This window comes from Danio aesculapii, chromosome 20 (assembly GCF_903798145.1).
Source record: "Danio aesculapii chromosome 20, fDanAes4.1, whole genome shotgun sequence".
NCBI lineage: Eukaryota > Metazoa > Chordata > Actinopteri > Cypriniformes > Danionidae > Danio > Danio aesculapii.
Window position 1 is genome coordinate 19,352,856 of NC_079454.1, and position 27,193 is coordinate 19,380,048.

Consider the following 27,193-nt stretch of genomic DNA (forward strand, 5'->3'; position numbering starts at 1 on the left):
CCATCAACATCTATCTCACTGTCTCAGTTGTGTTTCATTGTGCAAGGCAGAAAAGGACTGTGTCTGAAAGGCAACCGACTTCACTACTGTAGAAATGCTAAAGAAGAAAAAAAATCTCCATCACACACATAAAATAATGATGCTGCAAGAAAATGTGTTTCTGATGCCTGTAGTGAAATATAATGGACAACATCATAACTGTAATGAGGAAACAAGTATGCTTTAACAGTGTGTCCTTCATATGATTCCATTTTGTGACATCGAATGTTGTTTAGATGTCTGTGTCGAGTTTATATTTCAGTTAAACCACACTAGAGTTTGAAGTACATCTTAAGAGGTCTTGGTCTGCATGTTTGGTGCACTCTATGTTCTGATTTAAAAGAATTGTTAAGACTTTATAATAACTACACGCTATGAGTCATTTAATTTATAATGGACTTACGAAACATAAAAAGTCTTCACTTTAGACTAGGTCACAAAACTGGATGAAGTTGAGTTAATAAAGCATTTATTAAAATACAAAGTAACTATTATTACAATTGTTAATTTGAATGGTTTATTAATCATTTACTTAGCATTATTAGGAATCCTAAAACCATTAACAAAGTATGAAACACAATCATTAAGCACATTATACATGTGCTTGTAAGTCAAGAATACAGCGTTTGTAGCTGTATTCATAAACTGCTTACTAACGTGTATTAATCTCGAGTTAATGCTTACAAGTTAACGAATTAACTATTTGCTAATGCTTAATAAATGGGTCCGTGTGTAGTTATTATAAAGTGTCACCAAAGAATCAATTCATTTGTTTAAACCAGAGAGAGTGAGAGAGAGAGAGAGAGAGAGAGAGAGAGAGAGAGAGAGAGAGAGAGAGAGAGAGAGAGAGAGAGAGAGAGAGAGAGAGAGAGAATTAAAAAGTTGCAGCCGTTCAACTGAGAACTCAACCTCATCTATTAGGTTAGAATGAAATTACTATTAATTATATTTCTTTGCAAAACAAAGTAGTAAATATAATCTGAAATGTCAGCATGTGTGACAACAAAGACATTTTAACTAATGTTTTTACTATTTTGACTTTCATTTACAAAGAAGTCACAAATTTACTAAAATAGTTACAAATTTCTTATTCTCTGTTAACCTTTTTTGTTCGCTTTCCTTCAGCTTAGTCCCTTTTTTATCAGGGCTCACCACACTGGAATGATCCACGTTTTTTTTTTGCTAAGAAATATAATTTCTATCTTATCAATGAATGATATAGATGTATGTTTTCAAACATTTTAACAATGTCTTTGTGTAATGTGTTCTTATGACCTAAGAAATTCTTTTAAGCCCAAAATGTGTTGGCAAAATTGTGAATAAACGGTTCTGCTTTTGTGCAAGTAGTGCTGGAATCTCCTTTTGTTCCTATACATTTGTTGTTACCAGTGTTGGGCAAAGTTACTTCATAAATTGTAACTATAATAGCTGGTAAAATTACTTTAGAAAGTAATGCATTACAATGTTCAGTTACTTTACTTAGTTACTACTTATGGTAAGTAATGCATTACGTTACTTTTGAGTTACTTTTTCATTGATCTCTTTCAGACTTGATCTCTTTCAGAACTTGCAGAGTTTTTATTGTCTTCTTTTTCTTAAATAGAGGAGCTCCGCATTTAACAAAAATATAATTAAAATACCTTTAAATACCTTAAAAAATAATAATAAATGTAGTATTGTGTTATATAATGTTATAAGTATAAAGCAATGCATTAGCTAGGTTTGTACTTTTTGTCTGAATAAAAAAGTAAAATCACTGTTCATTCAGATAATCCTCTTTTCCTTTTCTTCCATGTTTTCAAAATAATGAGAATATTTCCATTGCATAATGTAAGGCTCTGCCATCTTCCTTTCTATCTGTTCCTGCCTTCTCTCATTGTGTGCAGGATTCAATGTGATTCATTTTATTTCAATAATTTATTTTTTCAAAGTGAATTAACTGAATTAAAAAATAACTTGTTACATTTTTTTAAAAAGTAACTCAAATATTATTACTTATTTTTTAAAAGTAATGCATTACTTTATTCGTTACTTAGAAAATTTATATTCCTACATAACTCGAGTTACTTGTAATGCGTTACCCCCAACACTGGTTGTTACGCATGCTGATATTTTTGATTCAGTTTACTATTGACAAGTTCTTGTATTTTGTATTCTCATCCTGTATTGTACACACTGTTCTTAAAAAATACATCTACAGAACAATTGCTACATTCCACTACATTTCTTCTTCTCTACAATCTGTTTATTAATACTAAAAAAAACTCATTGTGTATTCTTGTGTGGATGTGCGTTTTATTTTAATTATATTCTATATAATTCAATTATCTGCGGGAAACTGAGTTGTCATAGTGATCACGTCAGTCAAATTTGTTATATTTCACAATCTTTGTTATCTATCTTCTTCATTGCTTACTGTACTTTCTCTATTTTCTCTCTACTTTGTGACTGTTGTTCTAATAATATTCATTTTTAACTCCAAAAACATTATTGCATAAGTGTACCTTACATGAAAAATGTGTTATGAAAAATAAAAATAAAATTACTCACTATTTACTCACCTTCATGTGGTCTCAAGCCTTTGAGTTTATTTTTTAGTTCAATGCAAAGAAGATAATTTGAAGAAAGCTGCAAACCTGTAACAATTGACTTCTATAGTAGGAAAAAATAAATACTATGACAGTCATTGGTTAAAGGTTTCCAACTGTCTTTAGAATAGTTTGTGTTCAACCAAAATGAAACAGAAAAAAAAGAGTGTGGGATGAGTAAATGTCAACAGAATTTATTTTATTTGTGATCCATCCCTTTAAAAACATATAACAGGACTGATTTACTCTCGGGCTGACTACAGCTTTGGAAAATCTGATCACAGATGAAATATGTTGTTTAGAAATAAGACATCATTCTAATATGACAAGAAATCAGTCAGGAAGAGATTGTGTTTTAAATTCCGTTTACAAACTGCAGCTGTCGGTAATACATCTTATCATGAACCACATGAGCAATGCAAACATGTTTATCAATGCATAAATCAATCTCCCTCTAAAAGTAGACTGTTTCTAATTTGCTTTCCAGCACATCATTCGTTTATATTATTCTCATGCAACGGTAAATCATAAAGAAGAGACTAAACACTTGTGATCAAACTATTTTTATAAATCTTGAGTTCACTTAGAGTATGATGTAAATAATAATTGCAATGATTTGTTTTTAAAGGGCATAGTTCTGTCACGTTCTGTAGTGGGGAAAAAAAGAGCAAGGACTTACAGTAGGTGCAGCGAAAATGGGTATTTATTAATGGTAAAATAAAATAAACAGCAAAATAAACTACCCGAGGGGGAAAAAAATAATAAAACAAATAAACCAAAACAAACTAGACTGGTCAGGCTGGCAGATATCAAGGCTAGAGGACAGGACAAGGCAGAAAACGATTATGAACTGGCACAGGACAGCAGACATGAGGAGAATATAAGGGAGAAATAATTGACAAACAGACAGGTGAACATAATAAGTGAAGTTTTCAAACTAATTTCGAGAGGAGCACGTGATATGATTGACTGCAGCTGGCCACTCATCTACATTCACTAGTTAGCCAATCAGATTAACCCCAACTCACTATAAGTAGCCTAGCTAGAACTACTCTCTTATCTTCGTTTTCCGAAGAAACTAACGATAAGTCCGCTCCAGCTCTTCCGAAAGCTACTCACGGACTAACCAACCTCCTACTATTTTCAATCATCATCATCATCATCATCATAATATCGTCGTCAACTACAACGAAAACAACAACGGAGGCGGCGGAGATCACAACAGCGCAGCAACGAGCAAGAAAGAAAGCTCCGCGCTCCCTGAAACATCAGCCCCATCTCAACAACACCCAGCTCAGCCTGGAAGTCTGCCCGAGACTGAGGCTCCAGTAAGAGGCCAAAGGCCTAGCTACTCCAGCCAGAGCACAATGTTTTATTCAATCCTCTATCTCCCGCTACTTCAAACCGCCTTCTCCAGCATCATCATACGTCTCTCGTATCCAACAAACGACAGTCACAGAACTCCTCCAAACTCCTAGACGCCAGAACCACAAATTCCATACTGCTGCAATAAACCCGAAAAGACCTTACGAATCCACGTCTTCACTGACTCCGCCCCCCTAGGACATTACAACCACACGCTCCTGCTACGCCCCCTAAACACTACGTACTACAGCCCACAAACACTGCGCTACCCCGGGCCACCAGAGAAAGCCCTAAAGCAATCTCGGAATCTCCCGGACAATAACGCAACTCTTCTAGCCTGCAGCTCCCCAATCCAGTACAAACTCCAGCCCTCCTCTTCCAGCAATCCTTACCACTCTAAACCCAGCTCTCCCTCCTCTCACACTTGCTACTACTGCGGCGACAGGCACGCCGTCAGCCAAGTCTAAACAAAACAAATTACTTGTCAACATTTTTAATCTTTATATTGATTTACGTTTGCACCCTGACCTAATTTTTCTGAATTTCTCATTCCAGGTCTGTATAACGGATCCAAGCCCGGTATCTTGGCGCCCCCTTCCCAGCCCTCCACCAACGCTGAACCAGAAATCACAGAGCTATTATAGAAAAAGAGATCGACAATAAATTCATGTTCGATCCCCTCATTCTTGCTGCTTCGTCAAGCACATTCACATTAGCCTACTGAAATGGGCATTAGAACGTTTCTAAAAACGGCTAATAACGGATCTTTCATCTTCTCATAATTCCGCCTTTTTCAGCATTATTCATCACGCCGAACGAAGATGCCCTAAAGAGATTTCTTGGTTTATGGCGTGGTATTTAATTAATCTAGTCTGCTGCAAAGCTTCGCAGTCGACATCACCCCCGCCTTTTAAGTAATTCCATTAAACCCTGATCTCTGGTATCTCCGATTTCTGGCATTAATCAGGCATCACAATTCTACTTCGCAGTCTGTCTATCATTCGGACGCAGAAGTAACCACATTTCAGAAACAATTTGCGGGATTCTCGCCAATAACTACGGCGTTCGCACGTAGTTCATCTACTAGACGTTTACACGTATCTCTGAGATATAAGTTCTGAAGATATAATATATCTGAAGATATAAGAAAACTTAGTGACAAGTCTTTCTAATATTGTCATTTCCATCGTGGAAGAACCTCCGGCTCAAGCACTTCTATAAAATTCCTAAGCATCAATTTGGATTCGCAGAATTGCATACATGCATACCTAAATAAATCGACTGAAATTTAGTTCACTTATATATTCTTGAAGAGAAAAGATCGCGCTAAGCACAAACTGTCTATCTAGGACATCAAAACTCACACGCGCATTATCCTGCAGGGACGCCTTTTTGTCACGCATCTCCAACTCGCAGCATCAGTCCCCGGATTAGATGAGAATATATCTCTATCCGATCTCGGCCATATCAACTCGGTCTGAAGGGCGTCGCGCACCGGAGGCACCGCTCAGCGCGGCGACGGGGTGCGCACATGACAGGGGGAAGGCTAATGCACACCAGACACGCAAATTCATATGTCATTTAAACTAAACTATTTACATAGCGCCCAGTGGCGCGGCAGAATACAAATAGAGTCCTGAATTGTGACTAAGCACTGCGGACAGCCCCCGACGCGCACCCTGATAGAACATATGTTTTGAATTCTAAATGCATGGCGCAACGCAGCACGTCACTGAACAGCGCTTAAGGCGTGCGACCGGCTTATGCTTTCCTTCCTAAGCGCTGGAATTGCTGCCCACTCATTTATAAACGATCCAATTTCATCCTCAGTACATATCTTTAATACACAGACGCCGCCCCCGCCGTAGGCTTAGAGGGATGTTATCAGGACTGCCGACGCGCTACCAACGGACCATATCGCGGAGAAATTAATAGTCCACCTCCAAAATTCTCATTTACCGTTACAATGAAGCCGCTGTCCACTGCACTAACAAAAGGCGTTATCATTATCATTATCATGCTTAAATTCATATACAACTCTTCATTTGGACTTCAGCAAAAAAATAAATAAATAAATAAATAAATAATTTATAACTGTTGTACATGTTCCTAATTATATAAGGAAATTGCTGATTCTCTTTCTTGCTTTTGTTTCTAGAAACTGGTACCAGAAGCAGAGCCGCACCTGACCTCATCCCTCCTTTGAAGATGACATTCCCACATACATGATTTGCATCAACACCTATAAATATATTTTAGGAAGTAACCCCAGAATATCTCAATAGTTCCTCACTACAGAACACATCCAAACATTTCATTCCCCACATAACACTTCATTCCCGTTTGCCCCCGCAAACAATCAGTCTATTCATCACATACTTGCATGCACACAAACTATGATTCTATTGCTAATTCACAAACCGGCCTTCTTATTAAAGGCTTCCCACCCTCCCAGACATCAGACTGCCCATCTCGCCCTACATACTCTCCAACGCTTTTCCACACTCAGAAAGGATACCTATCCTTGCATACAGACCACACTCTAGATGCAATGTTTATTCTTGTTTTTTTTTTTTTTTTTTTTTTCTCGAGTTTCTCAGATGTTGTGAAATTACAGTAACATCTAATTTGATCCGAACATCCACCCCACCATCACAGATCTAACTTTGATTGACGAGGAAACTATCAATCATGATAAACAGATCAATCCAGAAAAGGACAATGCATCTACATATTCAATATCCCCTTCCCCACAAGCCATTCCAAACACTCCTAGCATACATACACTATAGGAAATGCTAAGCTTAAGTCCCCCAGCCCCCCTTTTTCACACACCATCCAGTGACACGCCTTGGTTTCAAAAACACATTAAAGCAGTCCTCCACCATTCAGGCTTCCCACCAGATTCATACTCCAGTCAGATTTGGAGCCGCCACCACAGTTGCACATAAAGGGCTATCTCAACAACACATACAAACAATAGGAAGGTGGTCTTCCGATACCTTCAAATCTTACATTCGACTCAGCCACAGTCATCTAAAGGAAGCCCAAAGGACCCTCACCAGCAGACACCTTAAACCTAGCGGCCAAAGGCACGAGCCTAATCCAGGGATAAGACAAGACACAGCCATCCCGGCTCCCAGAGGGCGGAGGAGCTACTCAGCCACCCAAGGGTGTGGGCACGACCCAGCCACCTAACCCTGCTTTCTTCCTTCTGGCTCTGAGTCGCACTCAGCTTTCTCTCCCTATTCACTCACCCAACTCCAGCAGGAGTTTTTCCCGCCCAGGCCCCCCCTGTCACCCCCGCCCCCCCTGGCCGCTGCCACAGAAGTCTTCACCACCCCTCCACCTTTCCCTGACTTCTGTAGGACCCTGCCCCCCCCATGGCTCTGACTCCTGCAGGAGTGTTACCCCGAGTTTCGGTTCCCGCAGGAATCATCTCACAGCCCCTCCCCCAACCCTAGCTTTTACATATTATAGGTCATTTTAACAATGACATATAATATAGCTTTATTTTTGCTCTCTGTTTGATTTTATTTATATAAATTCATATATATATGCACCCACGCATATAAATATTAATTTATATATAGCCACCACCACGCTCTGTTCCCACAGGAACACCCCCAGAGCACCAATTCTGCCCGTCACCCTCCAGCAGGAGTCTTCACCTCCCCCTCATCTCTCCCGACTCCTACTGGAGCTGGCCAAAATAGCTCAACCAACCCAGAGCTGTGACACGAGCACGAGTCACGTCACCGACCCTCCCCGGCCCTAGCTTATTTTATTTTCTTATACTTTTATTTTACACATTTACCTTTCATTTATTTTATTTTATTTATATATATGTATATATATATGCACCCACGCATATAAATATACATTTATATATAGTGCCGTCACCCTCAAGCTCTAACTCCCGCAGGAGTGGTCCCGAGCATCGACCCCCGCAGGGGTCATCGCCCAACTGCCATTCACCCTTTAGCTGGGGCCTTCACCTGCCCTTCCTCTTCCCGACTCCAGCTGGAGATGGCACATACAGCTCTATCTCCCGCAGGAGTGTCCAGGAGCTTCGACTCCCGCAGGAGTCCAAAAAATCGCCCCCCCAAGGCACTAGATTACCCCATTATATATTTATATATCTATATTTTTCATATATACATATATATATTTATATATAGCGCTGCCACCTCCCAGCTTTATCTCCGCAAGGAGTGTTCCTTGAGCAATCCACTCCTTTGGAGTCCATGCCCCACCCCAGCCCCCTTCACCCCCCTTATCCAGCTGAAGTCCTCACTTCCCCTTCCCCATTTTTAACTACTCCAGCAAGATTCCTGTCCATCCCATGGCTCTAACCCCGCAGGGGTCTCCCCGAGTCTCTACTCCCGCAGGAGTATTCATAGCCCACGCCAACCCTGCTCGGGCTCCCGCAGGAGTCTGTATCACCCTTTGCTCCCACAGGAGCCCCCTTTACCTTTCTTTCTGTAAAACCACTATATCCAGCAGCCGGATATAGCCTTCCAAGCCTTTTGGGGAGTTTCTTCGAATACACGGCTGCTGTCCCGAGTCTCCTGCATTTGGGGAGCTCTCGAGAACCACCTGATCTCGTACTCCCCTCATATGCTCTATGGACCAGGCGGGAGCCCTGGGCTCACCTATCTCCGAGCTCAGGGTTCTCTCCCGGGACAGCATGCCAAACTTGCTAACAGTTGTCAAGCAATATCTAAGTGTGAACTCTTGAAACTAATAATGGGTTAACAATGAGGGTGGGACTAGACAATGGATGGAGGAGCACATGACACACAAACAACACAAGCTATGTACTCACATAAAACAAGATTAGAACACGCAGCCAATGACAGAACTCATTAATCGCGTGCTTATATGACAACACTAAAGCATGCAGTGCATGTAAACATGCACCACGTGCTAAACACAACACCAACAGAGGACTGAACGCGAGATACAAATACACAATGAATAAAAACACTCACCGTGCACTCACACACACAGCGTGCATGTCTCATCCCAGCACCAACTAAAACCGAAACCCACTAGACTGAGATGCTGGGAATGAAACATCACGCTGCAGACAGAGGAACACTAGCACCAGGGGTCTGTTCTTCGTACCTCGCTTAAATGATCTAAGATGATTTGGCAGATCCTGGATCTTTTAATCTTGATAACTGATCTCTGGCTAATTTGGTTCTTCAAACAAGTTTGCAAATCAGATTAAAATGACTGGATGAACTGATCTGAGATCACTGCATGTGTTGTGAGGGACAGATCTATCGATCCTCGAAAGCCTGATCAGCAATGCAACGATTGGCTGACGGCACAGCGGCGTAATGACATCATCTGATTAACATTCAATTATCCATGCGAGCAAAATTACATCAAATTAGCAGTTAAAGGTTTTTTAAATATGATACACGATAACTTTCCACATTTGTTCGGGCTGCAGGCTTTACAATCTCATGTGTCAAGACTATTCATCATGTAATTCAATGCATATCAATATACGTTATTCAGTTCTACATTTAGAGAAGATTTTCTTTATTATAGTAGCCTAGGCCTACTCAAGTTATTTTTAATCGACATAAGGAATAACTGTATAAATTAATTTTGCATCAAAAAAGCACTTTGATATCGGTAAAGGTGTCTGCAACTTTTTTGAAGCATCAAATTACCGGCATATTAGCAGTCACATAAATGACTGCATAAATTATTATCCTTAATTTAAAAAAAGGCGAAAATTGTGAAAAATGTATGCGTTTGTATCTAAAAAAGTTAATATCAATAAATTTTCTCTCTCAGGTGGCTGTCTTTTACTTTTATTTCGGAGTGCAGATTGCATAAGTTTTATTAATATATATCATTAACATAAACATATATATATATAAATAATAAATATATAAAACATAATATATATATAAAGTTAAAAATATATATTTACTATTTTCCCAAGTGTATACATCTACTGTAAGTAGTAAATATCAGAGTTCAGTACATACTTTCAGTATTATCTTAGCTTGAACTGACCTGATCTAATCCTGTTTATATGAAATGAGCCTGCTCCCTAGCAGGTTTGATCTATCAGAACTGTTGTTATGACAACAAGTTTCAGATGAGTTTTGAAGAACTAAATGATCCTGGATCCTGTCAAATCGTCAATATTCAAATCCAGCTAATTGAGTAATCCACATACGAAGAACAGACCCCAGGATGAGAGCGCGCATTGCAAACACGCCCAGACCTCACGCGCCCACATCAAGCGGGAACTTGCATTGCCCAAGCACGTCACGATGGCACTCATACAGAGACACACAATGACAAAAGAGCAGTGCTCCACCTGAGAAAACTCGAGTCGAGCACAACACACAAGACATAGCAGGACTAGTGTCTGCACTAAAAGGGTAATGCATACTGTAGGACATATACAATGGGTACGGAAAGTATTCACACCCCCTTAAATTTTTCACTCTTTGTTAAATTGCAGCCATTTTGCTAGAATCATTCAAGAAATTAAATTTTTCCTCATTAATGTACACACAGCACCGCACACTGACAGAAAAACACAGAATTGTTGACATTTTTGCAGATTATTAATATCACATGGTCCTAAGTATTTAGACCCTTTGTTGTGACACTCATATATTTAACTCAGGTTGGCTTCACAGCAACTCTGTGCCTGTTCTTGACTGGCCCGGCCAGAGCCCTGACTTAAACCCAATTGAGCATGTCTGGAGTGACCTAAAATGGCTGTCCATAAACATTAACCATCCAACCTGACAAAACTGGAGAGAATCTGCAAGGATGAATGGCAGAGGATCCCCAAATCCAGGTGTGAAAAACTTCTGTGTTTTTCTGTCAATATGGAGTACTGCTGTGTACATTGAGGAAGAAAAGGAACTTGAATGATTTTAGCAAAAGACTGCAAAATAACAAAAAGGGAAAATTTAAGGGGGTCTGATATTTCCGTACCCACTGTATATATAAATTAAAAACAATTGTTCATGTGGCTCTAAATGGTAATGCTCTATATCACTGAAGGGAGTATATGACAGCAATAAATATAAGTCATACTGTATGTGCTCATTCTTAAATGTCTGGCTTTAATTCTGCAACAAACAGATTGACACTAAATGTAAAAAAAAAAGAACATGACATTTGTTTTTCAGGCCAAACATTCATCTCCTTGGTGAAGAATTGTGGACTGTGGAAATATTTCCCTTCTCCACCTTCCTTCCCTCCCATCCATTCTCACTTGCCGTCTATGTGCCTTAAACATAATCCATATGGTTTTAATGACCACAGTGCTTTCCATTGTTTGTGAATGTCAGCCTGTATTGATCAAGTGGACTAAAGCCAGAGCATTACTCATCACAAAATACTGCCTTGTTATCACTGAAACAATGAGAAAAACTGGGCAATCGAAAGAAAGAGAAAATCGGAGCGAAAGATAACAACAAAAAGCAAGTCAAAACACTGTCCAGATGGGCAAAATGAAAGCTCTCTGAGTTAAAGACAGATCATTTCACTGGTTCATAATCTGAGATCACTGGTTCATACTGATTCCAGACCTTAAAGGTCAATGAGAAGGTACAACAAAATATTTAAAATATATTTAAGAAATAATCTACTATATGATTCCTTTAAGGCCTATTTACACTAATAGTGCTAACCATATAATGATAATTAAGCTAACTATGCTAATGTTCAATGCACAATAACTTTGTCTATTATCTACATTTAAAATACTTATCAATAATCATTTCCATTAAATACTATAGTGTTTTTTCATCTATACTCTAGTAAATTTCATTATACTGTATATAATATAGTATCTACAACTAAGTGTTAATGAATGCTACAGTACATTGTTATATTAGCTATACTGAACTGATCACCTGTAATGACTACTGTAGTATGTTTTTTTTACCGCAGTAAACTGTGGTGTATTATAGAGTTGTAGAATTCCTAGTACAGTATTGATTAATTTGTTTATATTATATAGTTGTTGTAATACCATAGCTGCTATATAATTACCACAAAAGATTCCTTCAAGCACTTTTCTAAAGTATGGTTAAAAGATACTATAGTATTTACAATTAATTACCACAGTAATGTTTTCATGTTGGTGTGATGTTTTTATTATACAGTAGATGTGGATATTTAGAACACGCGTACTTTAACAAAATAATAATATTAATATGTATATATATTATAATTTTATCATTATCTGTTTACTTTTTATTTTTGCCGTGAAAGCGGCTTTAAACTAAATTGCCGCACTGAAAGGTAATGAGTTTCAAATCTAATAATTAAAATAGATTTCCTGTTCAGTGAAGACAAAAGTTTAAAGGTTAATCAAAACAATTACTTAAAGGACTTAACATACAGTTGAAGTCAGAACTATTAGCCCACCTTTGAATTTTGTTTTGTTTTTTAAATATTTCACAAATGATGTTGCAAATGAAGAGCAAGGAAATTTTCACAGCATGTCTGATATTTTTTTCTTCTAGAGAAAGTCTTATTTGTTTTATTTCGTCTAGAATAAAAGCAGTTTTTATTAAAAAAAAAAAAAAAAAACGTTTTAGGGACAGAATTATTAGCCCCTTTAAGCTACTTTTTTTTTCGATAGTCTACAGAACAAACCATCATGATACAATAACTTGCCTAATTACACTAACCTGCCTAGTTAACCTAATTAACCTTTTTAAGCCTTTAAATGTCACTTTAAGCTGTATAGAAGTGTCTTGGGCTAATAATTCTGACCGTAACTGTATATTTGTGAGTACTTATTGTGTAATAATGTCACTATTTTTAAAGAGGCAAAGTTGTCATATAAGTGTCTAAAAATAATTAAATCGTCTTTCACAAGAGATTTACTACTAATTTATTCTCATTTACTAATGAGAATAAAAAGTTTTTGTTTTGTTTTTTTGAAGGGAGACTAAGGATAAAAAAACGGACTGGTCACATTGACAGAATGTATCAAATAATTAAACATTTATCAATAATATAAATAAAGTTTAAATAAATAAGAAGTTAAATCACAAGGATATACAGCCTCATTCCTCCAGCCTTCAGAATCACATGATCCTTCAGAAATCATGCGGAAATTTATTATTATTATTATTATTATTGTTGTTGTTCATTCATTCATTTTCTTTTCGGTTTAGCCCCTTTATTAATCTGAGGTACCCACAGCAGGATGAACCGCCAACTTATCCAGCATATGTTTTTACACAGCGGATGCCCTTCCAGCTGCAACCCATCAATGGCAAACATCCACACACACCCATACACTACAGTCAATTTTAGCATACCCAATTCACTTATATCACGTGTTTGGACTATGGGGGACACTGGAGCACCTGGAGGTAACCCACGCGAACACGGGGAGAACATACAAACTCAACACAGAAATACCACCTGACCCAGCTAAGATTCGAACCAGCGACCTTCTTGCTGTGAGGCGAAAGTGCTGCCTACTGTGCCACCGTGTCGCCCATTATTATTATTATTATTATTATTATTATTATTATTATTATTATTATTATTAATGTAATAATAATAAAAACAGAATCATTCATTTAATGATTGAACATAATCATTTAATGAACAGAATAATTTTCTTAAAAAAAAAAAAAAAAACTTTAGACCAGTAGTGTATATCATGAAGACATTGTCAATTAAACATTAACATGACACATCATTTTTACAAAGAGAAGTATGGATGGACTGATTGACTTGGATGATATTTGAACCAACCAACCGACCAACCATCGATATGCATGTGAAAGTATCTCTGAGATGGATGGATGGATGGATGGATGGATGGACTAATTGACTTGGATGATATCTGGACCAACCATCGTGATGAGCTACGCTTCATGCTTTGAAAGTATCTCTGAGATAAATGGATGTGTGGACTGATTGATTTGGGTGATATTTGAACCAACCGACTGACCAGCGCTACATGTGAAAGTATCTCAGAGATGCATGAATGGATGAATAGATTGATTGACTTGGATGATAATTGAACCAAACGACCAACCAACCATCACGATGAGCTGCGCTGCATGTGAAAGCGTCTCAGAGATGGATGGATGGATGGATGGATGGATGGATGGATGGATGGACTGATTGACTTGGATGATATTTGTACCAACCGACCGATCAACCATCGTGATGAGCTGCGCTGTATGTGAAAATATCTCAGAGATGGATGGATGATGGATGGACTGATTGACTTGGATAATATTTGGACCAACCATCGTGATGAGCTGCGCTGCATGCTGTGAAAGTGTCTCTGAGATGGATGAATGGATGTGTGGACTGATTGATTTGGATGATATTTAAACCAACCGACCGACCAACCAGCCTTCTTGATGAGCTGCGCTGCATGTGAAAGTATCTCAGAAATGGATGGAAGGATGGATGAATGGATGGACTGATTGACTTGCATGATATTTTCAACCAACCAACCGATCGACCAATCATCGTGAAAATCAAAATAGGATCTATTGAAAAGTACTATTGAAATGTTGGTTTATGCACTCAATACTTGGTCGGAGCTCTTCTGGTTGTTTATTCCTATTTGCAGTTTTCATATTCATTTACAGATGACACATCTTATGACAAGACATTCATATTTTTTCAAATATGTGTCAAATATGTTTAAATAAAATGTCCAGGTGAAATACCTGTGCTCTTACAAATGCATTGTTCCCTCTAAAGTCATACTCTTTAGGGTCTACGAAACAATCTTTCTCTTCCTGTCTCTCGGTTTTGATCCAGCCGTTACTGTGAGTCGGTGAATGTCGGCTATCAGAAATTAATTTCCCTCAGGCCTCCAGGGATTTCGCAGCCTGTGTTCGGTGACAGAATAACCTTTAGATCTGTATGCTAATCAGGCCAGGACCCACAGAGCTACTGTTAACAAGGCTTACGGCAGAAACACACCTTTAGAAATAATTACTCCCAAATAATTACACCCTGAATCAATCTCCATATCCGCCCAACTCATTGCCTATTATGACGCACGCTTATAATATATCTACATTTTATAGGTGAATGCAGATGGTGACCACTCAAACAAAGGTAAAATAAGACATAGATTTTATGATATACATTATTAAATGTTAGTTAAAATTCAACTATTCATTTTACATACACAACACCAAAAAAGTAAAAATTAAAACTAAAATAAATAAAAACTAAAGAAATATCACCACCACCCCTCCAAAACAAGGTGTTTTAAAATCCATTATACTTATTATATTAATGTATTCATGTATGCAATATCTAATATTTAATATATGTATCTGTTCAAATAATCTGAATTAAACAATCAATCAGTCGGTCAGCTTAAGGCCTATTTCCGGTAGGTATCAGGAATAAAAAACAAATGAACAAATGAACTATTTAATTTAATTCATTCATTCATAAACTGGTTGCAGATTCTGATCGATTTATTCGTTAGCTTGTTCATTCGTTTCAATTGTTTATTTGTCTACTCATTCGTTTGTTGACTGGTTGCAAAGTTTGATAAATTCATTTGTTCATTTGTTTGTTCATTCATTAATTAATTTATTTGTTTATTTGTTTGTTAGTTTGTTCCTTCATTTGTGAATTCATTCGTTCATTGATTGGTTGCAGAGTCTGAATGATTTATTCATTAGTTTTTCATTTGTCCGTTCATTCGTTCTTTAACTGGTTGCAGAGTCTGGTCACAGAGTCATTCATTAGTTTGTTTATTTGTTCATTAATTTGTTGACTGGTTGCAGACTCTGATTTATTCATTAGCTTGTTCGTTCATTTATTCATTTGTCTGTTCATTTGTTTGTTGACAGGTTGCAAAGTCTGATGGATTTATTTGTTAGTTTGTTCATCCATTTGTTAGTTTGTTTGTTCATTTTTCCATTCATTCGTTCGTTAACTGGTTGCAGAGTATGATTGATTCATTCATTGGTTTGTTCGTCCATTTGTTCATTTGTCAGTTTAATCGTTCGTTGACTGGTTGCAGAGTCTGATTGATTGGTTGGTTGGTTGGTTGGTTGGTGGGTTGGTTCATTCATTTGTTAGTTTATTAGTTAGTTCATTTGTCCATTCATTCGTTTGTTGACTGGTTGCAGAATCTGATTGATTGATTCATTAGTTTGTTTGTTAATTTGTCCGTTCATTTCTTCGTTGACTGATTGCAGAGTCTGATTGATTCATTCATTAGTTTGTTTGCTGGTTTGTTCATTTGTCCATTCATTCATTCGTTAATTGGTTGCAGAGTCTGATTTTCTTTGTTAGCTCGTTTATATGTTTCTTAATTTGTCTGTTCCTTCGTTTGTTGACAAGTTGCAAATTCTGATTGATTCATTCATTCATTTGTTCATTCATTCATTCATTCATTCATTCGTTCATTCATACGTTAGTTAGTTAGTTTTTTGCTAGTATTTGCTAATTTATTCATTTGTCTGTTCATGTGCTTGTTGACTGATTGCAGAGTCTGATTTATTTGTTCGTTTTTTGTTCATTAAATAATTCATGCATCCATCCATTCATTTATTCTCTATATCTGAAAGCTGTGAAGTAAAAAAAAACTACTCAAAATGTATTTGTATCAATAGTTATATATACATTCAATAATTTTGGTCTGGTGGAATGCAAACAAAATTAATGCATCCGTGTGTGTATTTATTTATGTAAAACAACATAATGTAAAATATATAAAACAAATAAACAAACAAACAAAAAAAAACAGCAGAGCATTTCTGTTTGCATGTACAAATATTTCTACAATGACAGTTTAAAAAATGGTCTTAAAAGAAATCAGATGTCATATTTGTTAAGCGAGGTTTGACTGCCGTTTCTCTTTGTCAGACTGTAAGATCCAGCATGAGCAGCAGAAGTGTTGGGGCCCCTGGGGGGCGACAAGGAAAGGAGAGGGACAGAATTGAGAGGACGTCCTTGAGAACCACACAGCTGTGAAAAAAAAAAACACGCACACACACACACACACACATCCAAATCTCATTAGGTTTAACTATCACCACCCACATCAGGAGTATAAAAAAAGAAAGTATTATTGTTTTATTGCTAAACATGTTTATTTACTCATAATTCCTTCTGTGTGTGTGTGTGTGTGTGTGTGTGTGTGCGTGTGTGTGCGTGTGTGTGTGTGTGTGTGTGTGTGTGTGTGTGTGTGCGTGCCTGCTTGAGTGTGTGTGAATAGGAGAATATGGACTCAAGCAGGTCAAAACACATAAGGTACCATATGTTCACTTTGCCCACAGAGCTCTGCCAACTATACTTAATGGTTCAGAATGTATAAGTTCAGTGTAAAGGCCACTGGAAATGACCATACAGAACAAGTGCACATCCATAAATCACTTCACACTCCAGTTTGGCTGAAAAAGATTGGAGAAATAAAAAGAGAACCCAGAGTCCAGTGGTTTGTGAATTTAAAGCACAATATATTTTGCTTTATTTGCAACTTCAATAATGTGTATAGTTTATTGTTAGTTGCTTTTAATTACACATAATTTGTTGTTACTCTAGTAAGTGCGCATTTTGAACTTCTTCAAGCTTCACTAAGGATCCTTTACAGTAAAACACAATAAGCATACACTATTTGTGATACAGTATATCAATTTCAAAGCATCTATTTCTCATATTAATATTTAAAATAAAAATGAATAAACTTTTTATTTATTTATTTATTTATTTATTTATTTATTTATTTATTTATTTATTTATGTGGCAACAAAGCTGAACTTTCAGCACTGTTACATCTTCAATGTGACATGATCAGTCATGGGAATAATGGCAATATTAACTTTAATAATGAGAATAATAACTTTTTTTAGTAACGAGTAATCAAATGAATTACAGTTACTGACAATAAAATGTGCATTACTATAATTAAGAAAACTGAATTGGTTTTCATTTGAGGAGCGTCTCTCTCATCTATAGGACCTCTCTTTCTTTGGGGTGGTTATGTGTGTTCAGGGCTGGGATGAGACACATAACTAACCAGTGATGATGATTGGTGTGTTTGTGAATGTGGTGTAACTAAGAACGTGATCGTTCGCTTATTGGCCACACAGCACCATGCATTTTAGAATTATAAAAAGAGGTTTCTATCAGGGTATGCAAACCGGTGCCGCAAGTTGGCGGCTGTCCGCAGCGCCCAGCTATGACTCAGGACACTGTTCATATTTCTGCCACACCACAGAGCATTATCTGAATAGTTTTGAAGCGCTGAGCGGTGCATCCGGTGTGCGACGGCCTTTAGACAAAGTACATTTCCATTGTTTGCCCATCAGGCAAAGTAGTGTGGGTTTACACAACCCAGCAGACACACAACGTCATAAGACGTTAATATTACATTAGATTTAGGTGGCCAGTGTCTAAGGACAACGTTATTTTGACTTCCAATAACGACGTGAAATGACGTTCGTTGATTTGGTTGATTTTAGGTTGTGTTGGCAAGTGACCAAAATCCAACGTCGAGCCAACATCTTAAACCAACGTCATATTGACGTCAAATACTGACTTTACTCGTCAGGTATGGTAGCCAAAATCTAATGTCTGATAGATGTCATAGTGGTAATGTTCACACAATGTCAAGCAGTAAAATTAGTAGACGTTGATATTTTGTTGTTTTTAGGTTGCGTTGGAAGGTAGAATATGCTACGTCCGTTCAACATTGGATATTGATGTCGGCTTGACATTGGGTTCTGTATCGTGCAACTTATGCCCAGGAAAAAAAGCATCTCTCTGCATTGCTAACAAGTAATTCTAATCTAATGAAGCACCTCACGTTGTTACACGCTGCCACAAAGTTAGTTGCTTTACAGGTGATAACATGATCTCTGCTACCAGAGGAGGACATAAAGCCGTGACATCAAAACAACTAAAACTTGATTTTTCTCCAACGCAAACACTTATTACTCAGACAGAATTAAACAAAAGAAGAATATTTATATTTCGACTTGTTTGTTGACATTTATTTATTGTCTCTGCAAAAAATACTTGAAAGTTCTAAACCATATAACATGTTTTATTGTGCAACTATAGTAATGATAATGTTTATAATGTGTTGAATTTGATGGTTGTCTCTCACATTGTCCCTTGGGGTGTAATGGATCACAAATCTCAAGGTTCATTTAATTTTTTTTTGTCACAAATCGGACCATTTTTCGGATCAGCCAAAAAGGGGAGCAGACAAAAGTAATTTGCTTTCCCTTTGCTTTTCCTTTATTACAAAACAGTACTGCAAGACACATTTGGTTTTAACAAACAGAACATAAAACCTGTAATTTTATTAAAAATAAAATGAAGAAATAATCAGCTGAATACAAATAAATTGTAAATTATTCAGTACTGTGAAAAATTACTAATACTGCAAAATTTTTGCATGTTTCAAACAGATTTGAATGCAGCAATTCAAAGGATTAATAAACATGTAAATCACCATCATTTATAAATTCATGTTGGGATACTGAACTTTTAATGATTAATTATGCAGCTTACACTGAATAATTTGATGCAGGCTAAACAAGTGACAGAAAACACCTTTAATGAAACCCACCACATCCCGAATAACCTACCACAAATTCTTTTTTGTTTTGTCTTCTTTCATTTATTTTATAGTCACTTAACAAATTAGATTGTGTTAAAGTAACACAATAGCTACTTTCCATGGTAGTTAGTTACTTTTATTATTATGTAACTTAGTTACTTTTTTTGGATGACACGGTAGGTAGGTTGCAGAATCTAGGTAGGTTGCACAGTAGGTAGTGCTGTTGCCTCACAGCAAGACGGTCGATGGTTCGAGCCTCGGCTGGTTCAGTTGCTGTTTCTGTGAGGAGTTTGCATGTTCTCCCCGCACTCGCGTGGGTTTTCTTCGGGTGCTCCGCTTCCCCCCACAGTCCAAAGACTTGCGCTATAGGTGAATTGGGTAGGCTAAATTGTCCATAGTGTATGTGTGTGAATGAGTGTGTATGGATGTTTCCCAGAGATGGGTTGCAGCTGGAAGGGCATCCGCTGCTTGAAACATATGCTGGATAAGTTGGCAGTTCATTCCACTGTGGCAACCCCAGATTAATAAAGGGACAAAGCCGAAAAGTAAATGAATGAATGAGTTACTATTTGTGAGAACTAGTAACTATACTATAACTAATTACTCTTTAAAAGGAATGTGCCCTACACTGGATATGACATTCAGAAATCATCATCTGGACTTTCTGTATTTTCCTGCATATTTACTGACAAATAAATGAGAAAAATAAAAAAGAAAGACAGACCGACTGACCCCAAACTTTCAAACAGTATATACACAGATCTACATGAGACATGAATGATATATAAACGGAATAAACTGACGTTAAATAAAGAAACACATGAAGCTACATGTACAGTATGCACACTTTGTCTTTGCTAGTTCTTAAGGTCAGGATGAAACACTGGCAAACTGCAGTAAAGAAATGAACAGCTGGGAGGAAAGAAGCTTGTCTGTCCTCATCAGGTTTATATTGTGTGTGTGTGTGTGTGTGTGTGTGTGTGTGTGCGTGTGTGTGTGTGTGTGTGTGTGTGTGTGTGTGTGTGTGTGTGTGTGTGAGAGAGAGAGAGAGAGGGAGAGAGAGAGAGAGAGAGAGAGAAAGAAAGAGAGAGAGAGATACACGTCTCATTACACAGATGGCTGTTTAAGAAATAACACACCTGTGTAAGCATTTTAAAGTGGATGAGTTTGCTTGTGAGCATGCAAGTGTGTTTATTATCTATTTGTGTCGGAATCCCGTTTGGTCCACTGACTTGAGAAATGCTCATGAGAGCTCAATAAGTTACATGAACAGGTGTGTGTATGTGTGTGTGTTTCCGGTGGGTGTTAAGTGCTATATATTGAATATGCACAGTGAAGAATTATTTGGCACAGAGTTTAGATATAACTCCTATTCCAGCATCACCCATCCCCACTGAAGACTTGAAAATGTCAAAAACATGTTGTCGTTGTTATTTGTGCCATAAATACTACTATTGAAAAACCCTAATTTAGTTTGAAAGTCTCCTGTGTAGGTTTACAGCCATCCAAAGTCAAAACAAACACTTTCTGTCCTCATGAAACCAACATTTAAGTCTAAAGATGAAAAATTAAGCTGTGAATGTAAATCCGCTGAAATAAAAAGTTTGTTCTGCTAACTTTAAATTAAATTCTGACCGTTTTCTTCTGCTCCAGAATGGCATATGATCCCCAGTGATCTAACGGCTGCAGATCATTGTTAAACACACACCCTAAATTACATTCTCTCATTTAACGAACTACAAATCCCGTCATGCACTCCAAACACACACCTGTTCCGGTTTTCCACTGATCACACAGACACACACAGACACAGCTGAAGCTCATCATTCATTAATTACCTGGCCAATAAAGACAACACACACACACATTTTTGTCTTGTTATACTGTTGGTGAACATTATGATGTGTTTTCCATTGTCTAGCCTAGCTGTGTTTTGGCCCTGTTTTGCCTTGTGTTATCGTTTTGATACATTGCTGCCTATACCGACTATTCACCTGTTTTTTGACCATGACTTTGGGTTACTCTGCATGTACCTGTTTGACCCTGTTGACCGTTGCCTGCCTGACCATTCTTGTGATGAACTGCATGTGGATCCTCAACTCAGTTGTCAGCATCCCTCAGACTCTGGTGAAATTGTCATCCATGACACAGACTCTGGTGAAATCGTATTGGATGAAATATGCTTAGCTACGTCCAACCATTAATTTGCTGTAAGTGAAAGATGAGGGGAGAAGTTCAAACCCCCCCTCCTCCCCCATCTACTCAATATTCAGTTTCAGTTGGAAATACATAATCATACTGAAATAAAAGTCTAGAGAAATGTCTGATTCACACAAATGTTGTCCATTTGAACAAAGATCAAGACTTCCTTTTGATTTTCTGTAAATTAGCTTGCTCTGTTTTTATTTTCCTCTTTTTTTCTGCGATGATTCAGAGCTGAACAACAATGATTAATTTACAAAAAGATTCATTTACACAACGATTCACATACCTCACTCTTCTTCTCTCTTGTGAACACATAATCTCTCTTTTCCTGCAGCGCACCCAGTGGTGCATCCATCATGCTTCTCTGCATGCTGTCCACTCCAGCATGGTCAAATATAGATCGGCCAAAATGAGAATAAAGAGATTAAAATTAAAATAGCTATAATTCTTTTGAGGCTTTTACACAAACTTAAATTTTCTCATATTTTGTTACAACATCAGCTTTTTCTTACAGTGTCTCAAACAGTTTGTTCAAGGATCTGAAATCTCTGAACTCTGCCTTTCTGAGGGTCTACTTTGCTCTGATTGGAGAGAGTGTGGCATAGTCTCTAATGATTTCAGCTCTTCCGAAGCACACGTACAGTGAAATGATCACTAATGATGACATCTATTTTACCTTATAAATATAAATGGTATAATATATTATAATATAAAAGAGTCACGAGAACAGCAGAAAACAACAGAAAAACTGCATCTTTGTAATGCAAATCAAACTCTTACAGTTTTATTGTACACTTACATAGGATTGTGCAGGAAGTACATCATAACACAGAGTCTGTTAATCTATTTTACATGATTTTGTTGATTCAAAATGTTTTCTTAAAGTCAACCTAGCTAATTTTTTAAATTATCATTTGCAATTGTGGAATTTGTGTAGAAAAACTACATTACCCATGATGCTATGGAGCTATTAACCAATCAGAGAGCTGCAATGAGCAAAGTTCTGCATACTCTGATAAGTTCCTTCTAAAACTCAATAGAAATAAATATATAGAAATAACTGACTTTAAGTCCATGTGAAATAAAAATCTGCAATGTTTATTTTGACAGAGCACATTGTTATTGTTTAGGTGATTTTTTTTTCTTTTTGCTTGTTCAAACTACTTATTTAAGATGAGCTAAAACAACACAATTCTTGAGATTCCATTGGGCGAACTTTTTATGTTAAATCCACATAAATTTGTTAAAAGTGTTACATTAACTTAATTGATTTGTGTTGGGACAATATGAAGGATTTGTGTGGAACCCTGGATTTTTTTTAATCCACTGAAAAAAATGTGTAATAATTAATCAAAGACTGATCATTTGCTTCCACATTTGGATTGACATTCCTTCTCTGATGATGTCAGTTTTCCACAATATTCTTAACCACGTCCTTTTTACTGTTAGCTTTCTACAAGGGAATGATGTGCAAAGTCCCACCCCTAATCCAAAATCTATTTCAGTTGGTGGTACATAAACACTTTAAAACCATGAAAAGTGGCCTACAACATGCACAGTACTGTACACTGCTTCAAATCTACATTTTACAATGGCTTATGTGAGGACAAATCAACAGATTACCATGTCTTAAAAGATTTTAAATGCAAGACAAAGAGGCAAAGTTATGCCATTGATTATCCTGCTTTATTCATTGTTCTTTTTCAAAGTTATAGACAAGATAAAACTAGTATTGCTCATTACAGCGCAATATTTGACAGAGTTTTCATCAGTTATGACATGATACAGAGACAGATTATGTATGTGAGTTAATGACTCAGGCATATCTAATCATATCCCCCTCCACCCCCTGACCTACATAAAAAAACAAAAAAAAAACAAAACAAAACATATGACTAAATCTGTTCGTCTGGAGTCGTTTCATTGTAAATAAACAGTTGAAACAGTAATATTAAATTTTATGTTTATTTAAGACAAAATGTGTTGTGTTTAAAAGAAAACCGACCAAGATCAACATGTTTAGATATTATTATTATTATTATTATTATTATTATTATTATTATTATTATTATTATTATTATTATTATTATGTCTGTTTAAACCATAGACTGCACCCCGCAACCAAAACCCAATGTCCACATTCACACGGCTTCAAATTGCGTGTGCAAAATTCATTTGGGAAACAGCTCCATTTATCACTAGGGAGTGCATATGACACGCACCGCTACATGAACTGACGTGAGGATTGCATAGGAGGGGCAATGGCATCTGTAATGTAAGGGAAGGTAATCCCGCCATTTTTATATTTATTTCAAAGTGTTTTCTTACCTAAATAAAGTGAAAGCACAGAACAGATACACATTTAAGAGCAAGGGCTGTCCCCTAGTGGTTTGGCTGTATGGTTTGCGTATAGGGAGGATCGGCTCTGTTGTTTAATGCCACCCTTCACAGACAGATTAAAAATACAGGAGAAATACGAGAAAATACCTTTACAGGATGATAACAGGATAGAATTGTAAAATATGGAAAAATCGCAGGAAAAACGGGAGGGTTGGCTCAGCTCATAATAAAAATCGAATAGCTCATAGTAACGTGTTAGCTACCTCTTCTAAAAAAAATAGCAGGTGCATTGTTTGATAAAGCACGTCAGCATCCTCGAGATCACAAAGATAGATGAAGGCACTACTGGGTTGTCACTGGGTTGCAATGGTTACTGCTAATGATTGAAGGAAGAACATTTATTTCAAATTGTGATCAAAACTGAATAAAACTACCAATGCATTAAATGATTTTATTGCACACACTCTAGCCAATCAGAATCAATAATTTCAACAGACTATGGAATAAAATGCTTTGACAAAACTTAAAAGAAAGACTTTGTAGATAAATAATTGGAAAATGTTTCTATAAGCAGCATTGTTGGGCTAGTGAGCGAGACACTAATGCACTCTATATTACACACTATGCGAAAGGTAATATTGCAAAAAAAAAGCATAATAGGGGCACTTTAAGGGATCCAGGAATGCATTACATATCAGCATGCAGTCAGCGTTATAATAGCTGGCGCTCTGCATGTGTGTTTGTCAGAACAATAAAGCTGTTGGGTGACGTTTGTCCGATCGGCTTGAATCACAACTCGGCAATCAAGTCCCCTGAAAGAGAGCGCTGACACACAACGCACAAATCATTTACATGCTAAACATTCGACGCACAACACAATGGCATCCGCCAGCGTGAGAAATGGGGAGGCTGAGTCATTTAGAGATCAGACGGGGAAGAGAAATTGCATTTTTTTTGACACGATCAACCTGAAATTGTTTACCACAATTCATGATTGCCATCCATCCCCACTGGTTCACAAATATGAAACCGACAAATTAAGTTTAGCCTTCCAAAGCGGGGCAGAAAACAGTTGAACGTCAGCCACAGTGTGTGACCTCTGACACGCTGTTAAACCTTAAAACAAGCCAGAATGACAAAGCGCAGTGAATTGTAATGTGGTTTGTAAAAGCAATCATTGAAGGTGTTGATATGTGAAATATGCATGCTGTCTTCATGCCCATATGAATGGGGCAAACCATGACATTCACATTTATGCCAAGAAAACTACAGGAGTTACAAAATAATAATAATATTTAGAACCATACTTCCCTAGTTAATTGTTTGCATTAAGACTTGCAAAATTCTTATATATATATATATATATATATATATATATATATATATATATATATATATATATATATATATATATATATATATATATATATATATCACTTCATTTCATTTCCTTGTGTTTTTGTAGAATAAAATTTTGTATATAATCATTCATGTAAACATATTTACAAATAATAATGATGTTGAATTAGAGATGTATTGCTCAGTAATCATACATCAGTCAGAGTAGAATTTGTATGTTTTTTCACATTAGACTAACAAAAAAAGTTTTGTATTGTATGTATTTGCAGATGTTAAACATTGGATGGGGTCATGTGTATATATATATATATATATATATATATATATATATATATATATATATATATATATATATATATATATATATATATTAAGCAATTTATTGGGATATTTCCAGCCATGATACATTATCGATACTCTGGCGACAAGCGTCAATGTTTAGCTAAATGTACAAAAGATCTGAATTAATTAATTAGTCTTACACTGACAGTAGCTATGTTTCCATCCAAAAATGTGAATTAACTTCATGCCCAAAACTGAATTATTGCATGAAAGACGTGCGATGAAAGATGCTGCAGCTGACTAATTTAGAGATAAACCGCTCTCTGCACATCAGCATTTTCAAGCTTGTTTGACAGCTGGGTGCACTTGTTTTACATTGTTGTAATTTTATAAACTGTGCTGTTAATAAAAGAAATGCATCTTAAAGCTTTTTAATGCAGTTTTCCCCCATCATTTACAAAAAAATGATATAGCGTGATGGTTTCCTTGTGATGTATATTGCAGAACTGCTGATATCGTGTATTTCATTTCAAGTTAGTACTGAAGTGAATGAGCAGTTAAACAATATCAAACATGCCACAATCTATACATATCAATCTATACATATTTTTTATGTACAGTACATGGTGCCATGTATCATATTGAATTTGTAGGTTTTCTAACAAGGGATGTAATTAGGACTGAGATTATATTGTCATGATAATGTAAAAACAAGACAAAAAAGTTTCTTCTTTGTTTCTTGAAAGGTTTTGTGTAAAGAGAACTATAATTTTGGGATTCTGCTTAGAAGTCAAATCTACTATTGTTATCTGATCCAGTATGGCTCTTCCAATGAGAATTTAGCACTAAAACTGGCCCTGTTAAAATGCACACATGGCATGATTCACAACCAAGCACAAAACCATTAGTTCTTTGTTTTTAATGATCTCTCGTCAGAAGTGCACACCATGCATGTGCTCTTGGGGCGGTTTTCTATCTCTATCTATTCTTTTCTCTCTCCTACCATCCATCTCGCTCTTTTTTCCCCCTCACATCTGTCCTTGAATAACATCAAATGTGTTGTTTAACCATAAAGCACTGAACACAAGTGCACACTGGGAGCAGACGGCTCTAATTAGTACATGCGCACACAAACATGGACAGTGCATTCAGAGGCCAGACGGCTTTAATTAATACACAAGGCTCGTGTGTCTCCAGATCCCCAGACCTCCTGAAAAATACCACTGCCAAAATATTTATCAATGCAGACCTCCATTGCTCACCGTGGCCTGGAATAATCAAATAAGCCAAGAATTCAGAGTAGATACAATTTGCTCCAGAAGCATCTCTATGTCTGGAGATTGCAGACATGTTTTAATCTAGTATTAACCTGTGTTTTCAGCGACACAAACGCTAGTGGTCAGAAGAAATCTTCAAATGCATTTCTTGT

General features: G+C 36.8%; 1 protein-coding gene across 1 annotated transcript in view; it reads right to left on the bottom strand.

The window, feature by feature from the left end:
* LOC130213711 (exostosin-1) overlaps positions 1-27,193 on the bottom strand; it is a 638,782-nt gene that overhangs the window by 366,090 nt on the left and 245,499 nt on the right. The gene's annotated exons all lie outside the window — the stretch shown is intronic.